We start from the raw sequence: 10,324 nt of genomic DNA, 5'->3' as shown, positions 1-10,324 counted from the left end.
ATTTTGAGGGCTTTTGCTCATCCCATTAATTAAATGACAGTGGGTCATAGTATGTATGAGTAATACATATTTGCAGTCAAAATAACTTCTCTCTCAGTTCCATTGGGTAATTTTTACAGCAACGCACAGATCTTCCTGATGAAGCTGTTTTTCCAGTTCAACAACTTTAAACAAAAAATACGGCTCAATATGAGAAGAAAGAGGATTAATTTTTAATATGTGGAATTAACTGTCACTGCTCTGTTACCAGGAAGAGAACGGTGAGAACATGCAAATGAGCATGGGAAAATACCATCATCACTGACAGGGCTACCACCTCGGCCAGTGCAAATGTGCTGTGTGTGAGAGAGACGGGTGGACTAAGGGGACGATGGTGCAGATCGGCAGCTACGCTTCTGCCAGTTTGTCCCAGGGCAGCTATGGCTAAAATAGTAGTTTACCAGAGTTTAGACTTTAATGTGGAGTCAATGAATAATGACGACATTGAAAAATACAAACTCAAATATGAGTTGGCCTGGATGTGATGTGTGGGTGGTGTGTTGAGGGGAAAGCCTGACCTGCTTGGGTTTGTCAATAAAAAAAACAAAAAAAAGTGTTATTATAGAACAATGTTAAATTCAGTAGCACAAGTGAAAAGCATTATTATTATCATTGTTATTATTATTATTATTATTATTGTTGTTGTTGTTGTTGTTGTTGTTGTTGTTGTTGTTCATTCATCATTCATCATTGTTAATTCTGCTGCTACTCCTAGTGCTGCTACCCCACAGTGTCTGAGTGTCTGGTCCTCTTGCCTCTTACCTCATGGCTGCCGGGACCCCTGTTTGAAATACATGAATACATTTTCTGCTTAAATGATTTTCCTTTTTATTTTTAAATTCTTGCTTTGGACTCGGACCTAAACATCAGACTTATTATTATCATGTGTACACTGGTGTATAAATGTATAAATGTGTGAGTGGTTCGTTCATGTAAAGCACTTTGAGCCTTGAAGGTGGAAAAGCTCTGTATAAAAATGTGTCCGTTTACCTCTGACCAGCACAAATCTATGAAAACACTGTAAAAAATGCTTTGAGTTGTTTATCACGTGTGTGTCCAAATCCCATCAGATCTTTATCAGAGATAATCCAGGGCCTTAAATATGTAAAGATTACTCCTGTATTATTGTTGTCAGGGTTTAACACTGGAGCTGTTTTTGTCAGTGCTGTTTTTTTCAGAGTGGATCAGAAAATGAAACCACCTCTTTGTTTTGTTGACAAATATTTTCACTTCAAAATCAGTAAAAGTAAACAAGCTCATTGCGTAGACTAGAGGTTGAGTAAATACTGGGTCTAGTTATTATTATGTTATTATTAAAGTTGTCTATGTAGACAAAAAAAGAGAGTGACGACTAACCAGGCCAAGATATAGCTCAGATCTGTGAAGAGGCAAACCCACTCAGAAGAAGACATGCCTTAGCAATAACAACACCTGCAGTTAAATAAATGGTGAATTAATACTGTGGAAAATTTGAGGCACAGTAATATCATCTCAGAACGTAAATATGCAGGGTTTGTGTGTTAAACAAAATACAACTCCAGGTCTGTTTGGAATGAGGAAACTACATTAGAATAGATTAATATGGGCCCTTTAAAGTTGTTATTATTTTCGCTGAGTCATGATTCCAGAGAAACAGGCGTTGAACAGTTGTAGTAAAAGTCCACGTGCTCAACAAACTTTGTCTCATTTCCACGTGACTGCCTTTTTTTGAAACTCTCACAAGACATGATTTCACTTTTTGTGCAAGCTCCTGTTGTACTGCAAAGGTTTTAATCTGTGGTGAAACAAGTACTTAAATATGTTCCTTAAGTAAAAGTACAGATACAGAGGTAAAAAGTTACTTAAGTAAAAGTATCACATGAAAAAAAAGTGAAAGTATTTAAGTGCCCGTTTAAAAATTAACTTAAAAGTAAAAGTAAAAATGTGTTAAAGTCTTAAATGTAGAGATATTAATTTAAAATTATGTGTGTTTTGCTCAACAAAAACAATGTGAATCCATTTGTTTATTTTTCTTCTGAGTGTTGTGTATTTATTTTTGTTTTACTCAAAGCCGAAGCTTGAACTCGTAAAACACAGTCAGGATGTTACCACGAACATGGTAAAAATAACCCCTCAAATCAAATGAAAAGTAGTTTTTACTTTTCAGTCCTGTTCAAAAATGTAGTGGAGCAGAAAGCACAGATACTGCCCTCAAATGTAGTGAAGTAAAAGTAAAAGTAATCTCTGTAAAATTATGGCCAAACGTTGACCTTTACTTAAGTGACGTACAGATACCTAAAACTTACGTACTTTACTACTTGTACTTTTTTACCTTCCACCACTGATTTTAACCAAGCCCCGGTGTCTAAACAAACTATTGAAGCTAATGGGCTGTGCTCAATGGCTAATGCACCACTGGTACATCCGGTCCTGCTCATCGCCCATGTGCAGTTGCGCTACCCCCATCAGACTTTCAGTGACGAGAGCGAGTGGAGGGGCCATGAAGGAGTCAGGGGAATAAAACACAAATTATAAATGATAATGTTTATTCTTCCAGGAGCTTCTGAACCATGTTCTAAACCTGCGGCTCGTTCAGGACAGTTGGGCTCGTTCACATCGCTCACAGGCTCGCTCATGTCGTACCATGTGACCGCTCTAACCAATCAGAGCTTGAGTTTAGCTAGAGCGCACGTAGAGAGTAGCCGACGCTAATGATTGAAAAGAGTTTTTTAAGACAACAGACAGATTCTGAGCTGAGAAAAAGTTTATGATCTGAAAATAGATAAAAATCACCACAAAATTTGACCTTTGTGAAAGTTGTAGATGCCCTGTCTGTCACTTTCTGTCCCTGTCTGTCCCCATCAGCCCTGTTAGCTGAACACGAGCAGTTTGTGATTACATTTCACAAATCCTTTCTGGACAGGAGAGATTTTTTTCATTGTAGTACCAATGAGTGGCTTCCAACTCCAGCCTAAGCAGCAGTACCCTCTCCAGTTATTAGATCCATGGTTTTAACCTCATCTCAGTCCGGTTGTTGTGGTGAAACTTGACCTCACCATTTGCCCTGCTGGACTGGAGGAGCGTTATCAGTTAATTACTTTAGAGTTGCAGTGAACTGCATGGGCCCAGTGGCACGCACAGTTCTGTGACTCAGTCTGGAGTCACACTGAATCAGACTCGTTCTGTTTACTGAACGGGTTGGGCTTTAATTACACCATAAAACTGAGCGTACCCAAGTCAAAAGTTTCTATTGTTGTGTTTGGTAATTACATGTATCAGTATTTCACATTTTCTTTATCACATAGAACAGTTCATGACCTTTCTGATTCTCACTTTCCGTAACGGCATCTCTCTGAATGCCTTGCAGCCAGAAGGTTTTGGGTTTGGTTTACATCAGCAACAATTCATTAACTAATCGTGACTAGTTCATCTAGTTTTTCATGAGCTTAATGTCTCTGTACCATAGACTGTATATATAATGGATAGTTAAACTGCTAGCCACCATGTTCCAAATAGGAAGTGATCATGGGCACACTTCCAGCTCCATCGGCTCCAATTCAATTTCTATTAAAAATCTGTCACCCCTCTCTTGATAATCCTAATCATTATCTGGACTTTACAGACTCTAAAATACATGAAAAGAGCTTTTTAGAGCAAAGACAGAGGTATTATTAAATTAAAATGCCCCAAAAGAATGAACTATTTCTGATCAGCAGGGTGGATTCTGGCAAACTCACAAACTCACGAGAGTCCATCTTGAGAGACTCTCGCTGTAAGGTTCAGAGGGCGGGTCAGTCGCAGAGCAGTGCTGAGGTTTGGGTGGAGCCAAAGGTGAAGCACCCAAATGAACCAAAACAAACATGGCTCCAGTCAAATGAAGCTCATCGAGGCTAGAGCAGTTATAGGGGCGTATTTGGAGGCAAGTTGCATATTACACATTCCAACTGCAAGTATCATAGCAACCAAAGAGCTAATCCGGAGCGAGGCTGCTGAAAGTAAACGCTGCTACTCAAACCTGATGCTAATGCTAGTGAGAGTGACCTCGGGGAAAGAAGTCACTTGATTTGTCTGTTATTAATGTTCATATTCTGATTTACAGACACAATAGTGAAATAAAAACCTCAGGATCATGTAGAGGGGGTTGATATGAACATTTTAAGACCAAATGATGAGTCTGACAGCAGCAGTTACAGAGAGAGGGGCCACAGTTTTTCAATGTAAAGTCAACTGGAGCCAGAGTTGATGGAGCTGGAAGTGCGCACATGATCACTTACTATTTGGAACGTGGTGGCTAGCAGGTTAGCTATGTCCATTATATATACAGTCTATGGTACAAAGACAAACGCTCATAAAAAAACTTAGATGAACTAGTCACGGTTAGTTAATGAATTGTTGCTGTTGTAAACCAAACCCAAAACCTGATTTAAGTCGATGGAGTTGAAAGTGCAGCCCATGCTCACTAGACAGTCTCTGGTCAATAAGGACTATTTAGTTTGTGAAAATTGTGCAGAAGGTCAGAGCTTTGTGTATTTGTGGACTGCGGAAGAGCTTTTCCCTCAAGTGGATCTAACAAAAGTAAAATGTTTTTGTCTTGTTCAGCTGTTTGTCACTTTCAGGTTGAACCCATTGACACTGAACAATCCAGGTCAAATGCAGAGGACAACTAAAAGGTAAGTTATGTGAGAGGAGGCGGAAGCAGGCAGCAGTTGTGTATAATTACACGTAAAGAGTCTGACTCAAACATAAAACAGAAACAATTTTACTCATCAAACATTCCCATGTTGCTCAACCTGTTTTGACTCTGGGCCCCAGAGAGACGTACACTTTATATTGCTCAAGGCGTCTAGAGTCTGTTCGATCTGGCACGCCTTCAGTAAACACGGTGAAGTTTAGGTAGACTCTATGGCCCCTGCAGGTGAAGATAAAGGAGGAAAGAAGCAGAACATGCAAACTATATGTGACTTTCTTCTTGTGAGGTGAATGAGATTACCACTGTAAACCACCCCCTGCTCCCGAGACGATGTCCCAGAACATACATTTTTGTGCGAGCATGTAAAAGTTCCACTGTGCAGCTTTTTGAGTGCTTATGTCTATTGTGTGAGATGTTATTGCGATGTTCCACAGTATGGCATTAAGCTCATCTATATGATTTGTGACATTTGTGACAGTGACTGGTGTTTTAGTGTATAAATATCTACAAAAAAAAAACAAAAACAAAAAACAAACATATATGTAACATGTATTCCTACAGCTTGCCTCTCCTCAGATCTCGCATGTAACTCGGCCAGGTCCTCCTATAGAAGAATCAAAGGCGTTGCAACTTTCCAGGTAAAGCATGTCATCTCTATGGAGACAAGCAGCTGAAAAGTTACATAGGGTACCTTTAAGTTACAGAACAGAATTCCATGTATTTCAGAACAGATTTGTAGAGGCCTAAACTACAGAGTTCACATTTGTTGTTGTTGTTTTAGACCATTCAAATTGCAATGGTTTTGATTGTGATGAATCTTGCAAACATGCTCCAGTGAGTTAGTTAGAAACATGGAAGTATATTAAGATCTGAAAAGGAGCTAAAGATAAACTAAAGATGAGCTAAAGATAAACTAAAGATGGACTAAAGATGGACTAAAGTTGGACTAAAGATGGACTAAAGATGAGCTAAAGATGGACTAAAGACGGACTAAAGACGGACTAAAGCTGGACTAAAGACAGACTAAAGACGGACTAAAGATTGACTAAAGATGAGCTAAAGATGGACTAAAGACGGACTAAAGCTGGACTAAAGACAGACTAAAGACGGACTAAAGATTGACTAAAGATGAGCTAAAGATGGACTAAAGATAAACTAAAGATGGACTAAAGACGGACTAAAGATGGACTAAAGATAAACTAAAGATGGACTAAAGACGGACTAAAGATGGACTAAAGATGAGCTAAAGATGGACTAAAGACGGACTAAAGACGGACTAAAGCTGGACTAAAGACAGACTAAAGACGGACTAAAGATTGACTAAAGATGAGCTAAAGATGGACTAAAGATGGACTAAAGACGGACTAAAGATTGACTAAAGATGAGCTAAAGATGGACTAAAGATGGACTAAAGACGGACTAAAGATGGTATCACCGTGTTGTCACCTGAGCTCATTGGTGCAAAATTCCCCCTGAACAAATTTCTTCCACATTACTTCCTGGATACTGTCCTCACACCGCCCAGAGCATAGCGACAGAAATGTGCACCATGTGATCATTTCTGACCAATCAGAGTGATAGCTGGTAGAGCAGAGCTAGCATGGGCTCAGAGTGGGGCGAGGTTAAATCTTACAAAGTTAATTTTTAGGTGGTTTGAAGATTTAACATATTTAAATGTTCATGTTGTGAAAATTCAAAGAATTCTACAAAATTTTGTTAAACTCTGACTCTGTGAAAGCTGGATGCCCTGTCAGGACACGGGATAATTCTTTCTGGGACCTAGCGCCTGGGAGTTGCAGTACCTGGAGTGGCCACTAGGACAAAGGGGGAGTGTCTTATCCAGTTCTTATTATAAATCCAGGGTTAGCAGGTTGTTAATTATTTTTATATGTTTATTTAAACGGACAGAATAGAAGGAGTATTGTTCCACTTGAAATAGTAGCCAGGGAAGGAGGGAGGGCAGAAGAGAGAGAGAGGTGAGATAGACAGACAGAGACAAAGAAAAGAGAAGAAGGGAGGACTGTAGAAAGATAAAGGTAGATAGACGAAAGAGACGAGCAGATAGAAGGAGACAGAAGAGAGGTAGGGGGTAGAGAGAAAGAGTGAACAATAGAGAAGATAAACAGCAGAGAGACAAAGCGATTGATGGGAAGAGAGAAGAAGACAGAAGAGAGGAAGGAAAAAAGAGGGGAGAGAGGGAGATGCAGAGGTGACAAAGGGACGGGGATAGAGAGATAGTGAGCGAGGAAGAGAGAGATTGGAGAGAGATAGAGAGAGAAGGAAGGTAGAAAGGTAAAGTTAGATTAAAGAATAAGAGAAAGAGTCAGAAAGAGACAGAAGAGATGGAGAAAGAAAGAAGAGAGAGGATATAGATAGAAGGTAGAGAGAGACAAAAGAGAGAAGGGGAAGAGAGAAAGAGCTAGACAGAAAAAGTTGTTGAATGAGAAGAGAAAGTGACAGGAAGAGTGGACAAGAGAGATAAAAGGATAGCTAGAGAGAAAGAGAAGGGTGGATGAGAGAAAGAAAATCGTCGGGGAGGCAGAGGTAGAAAAGGAGAAGAAATAGAAGAGAGACTAGGATTGAAAGATATTGAGAGAGAAGGTAGAGAGAGAAGAGAAAGGAGAAAGAAAGAGGGAGAGAGAGAGAAAGGAAGGTGGAAGGAAAAGAGGGAAAACGAAAGAAGAGAGGTAGAGCAGGAAGGATAGATAGATAGAGAAGGTAGAGAGAGACAAAATAAGAGAAACAGAAGAAGAGAAATTAGTTACTGAATAAGGAGCAAATGAGAAGAATAGAGGATGAGAAAAATAAAAGGATAGTGACCTCAAGAAAATGGTGTAGGAGGGAAAGAAATTGGTCAGGGAGACAGAGAGAGGTAAAGAAAGAGAATGAGGGGAGGAAGAAAGAAATAGAAGAGAGAGAGAGACTAGGATTGAGAGATAATGAGAGAGAAGGTAGAGAGAGACAGAAGAGAGAGAGGGAGAGAAGAGCGAGAGGAGAGCGATGAGAGAAAGAGGCTTAGAGCTCACAGGGTCAGGAGAGCAGACAGAGCGGCTAAACTGTGTGTAAGTGTGACCTGCTCCCATTGAAAAGTATCACCTGTTTAAACTGCCCCGATCCAACACTGTAATCTAATGGAGCAGAGGAACGCTACCCTCGATACTCGATACCGATCCCGAATAATAAAAAAACACTCTTTCTTTGGACAATAGAATATGTCTTATATCTGTGTAATCCCTCAGTGTCCAGTAGGTTCACAGTGGTCCATGGGTGTATACTAGTCTATGTGTCTTATACTTGTGAAAGATACAGCTCAACATCATTCTAAAGATATTCAGGAAAGGTTCATTTCTGTCCTGTCAATGGAACTTAGTATCGATACCTGCAAAAATGAGTATCAGGTTTCGATACTATAGTGTCGATTAGTATCTGATTTTAGCCCTGGTATAAACACATTGTTAAGAAAAAAAGATGATGAAATATAGAAATTCACGATGATGATTGTGAATAACGGAGCCCTTCAGTGATGCTCCTTTTATCCCCAATCATGACACTCACCTGTTTCCAATGAACCTGTTCACCTGTGGAATGTTCCAAACAGGTGGATTTTAAGCATTCCTCAGTGTTCCCATTCTTTTGTTGCCCCTGTCCCAGCTTCATTGGAACGTGTTGCAGGCATCAAATTGAAAATGAGTGAATATTTGCATAAAAACAATAAAGTTTATCAGTTTGAACATGAAATATCATGTATTTGTAGTTTATTCCATTCAATATAGGTTGAAAAGTATTTGCAAATCATTGTACTCTGTATTTTTTTTACGTTTTACACAGTGTCCCAACTTCATTGGGTTGTATGATATGAAATAGACTTTCATTTACAAATACAAAATGTACAGTATGGACAGAATAACAGTGCAAACACATCAGTGCCAATGGTAAATGGTCATAAATTTCCTGAATCTTACTTAAGCTTAAACTCACTCAGCTCCTAAAATATCCCATAGTGCGTCTGTCTATACACCTGCCCCAGTCTGTGTGATTATGTAAACGTGTCTGGTTCATGGGACACCCCTTTAAAACCAGTCCAACCCAAAGTCCAGACTCTAAACCCTCTGACCCAGAGCCTGGACTGTCTGAAGTACACCAATTAGCCGTGTCCAGAGTATGGCAGTCCAACTCTCTCTCTCCTCTCTTTCCTTCCCTCTTTCCCCCTCTCTGTTGCTCATTCTTCCCTTCTCTCTCCCTCTCTCTTTTCGCTCTCTTCCTCTGTGTGAGTGATTGGTGGTGGTCTGGCATAGATTGGCAACCTTACTTCAATCCCCCAGGGCAGCTGTGGCACTTTTCCACCTTCAAGGCTTAAAACACTTTACACCAAGAAACCACACACACATTCACACACACATTCATACACCAGTGCACACAGACACTGGGGGCGAGGTGGGTTAAGTGTCTTGCCCAAGGACACAATGACAGTATTCATTCATCTGTGGGAGCTGGGATTGCACCGCCAACTTGTGGCTCAGTGGATCTGACCGCTCAACCTGTGATGTTTTTTTAAATTAAGCGCAGGATTCGCATCGTCCAGATCAGTGGACAAAACGCTCTACCAACTGAGCCACTGTCGTATAGAGTGAGTGAATAATGCATAAAATTGTATAGCAACTTTGTGTTTAGAAAATCTCTAGAAAACTATTGGACTTTTTTCTTGTTTTTCTTAAGTACACAAACTTCTTCAATTTTTTATTTTACGACAATTTCCATTTTTTCTCAGTGTATTTTTAATAATCATGTGTTAAGTGATCAATAATATCTTAATAAAACAAAAAAAATCCATGTATATCACATGAATGCTGCGTTGTTGCCATTTACTCCAATTGTGAACCTCACAGCCCGTCGCTGGTTGTGTTGTTGAGCAATACACTCGACCCACATTTCTTGTTATGTTGGTGCTTCAGCTTGTCCGTCTTGACCCTGTTTTGCCCCACAGGTGAGCTGACCTCTGCAGTGTCTGGATGTGTGACCGAAAGTAAATAGGTTAGTGCAGACTCAGACAGGTGTCGCAGGCCTTTCCTTCTTTTTGCCTTAACCTACATCCCTCTCTCCCTCCAGCTCTCTCCCTCCCTCTCCTTTTTCTCTCCCTCCCTCCATCCAGCCAGCTATCCAATGATGTACACTGAGAGTCAAAAGTTTGCACACCCTTTTTTCATCTGTTTCGTCTTTATTTCCACGGTTATTCACACTGTAGATTCTCACTGAAGCATCAAAACTGTGAATGACACGTGTGGACACATTTCTTGACCCTGATGCGACACAGCTGTGAAGTTAAAACCATTTCATTATGAAGCTCATTGAGAGAAGGACAAGGGTTTGAGCCCCACAAAGCAAAGAGAGGACTCTCTGAGGATCTGAAAATAAAATATGAAAAATATTTAGTTGAGTTATTTAACTTTTTGCCACATAATTCCACATACACTACCAGTCAAATTCTATATAGTCAAATATACAAAGTAAGATATATGGAATTATGTAGAAAAAAAAAAAAAAGGTAAATTCTATTAAATATTTTTCAACAAAGCAAAGGAAGGACACTTTGAGGATATGAATATAATATATATTTAT

The sequence above is a fragment of the Periophthalmus magnuspinnatus genome, chromosome 11 (genome assembly GCF_009829125.3).
Source record: "Periophthalmus magnuspinnatus isolate fPerMag1 chromosome 11, fPerMag1.2.pri, whole genome shotgun sequence".
Taxonomy (NCBI): Eukaryota; Metazoa; Chordata; class Actinopteri; order Gobiiformes; family Gobiidae; genus Periophthalmus; species Periophthalmus magnuspinnatus.
This window is presented reverse-complemented; position numbering follows the sequence as displayed.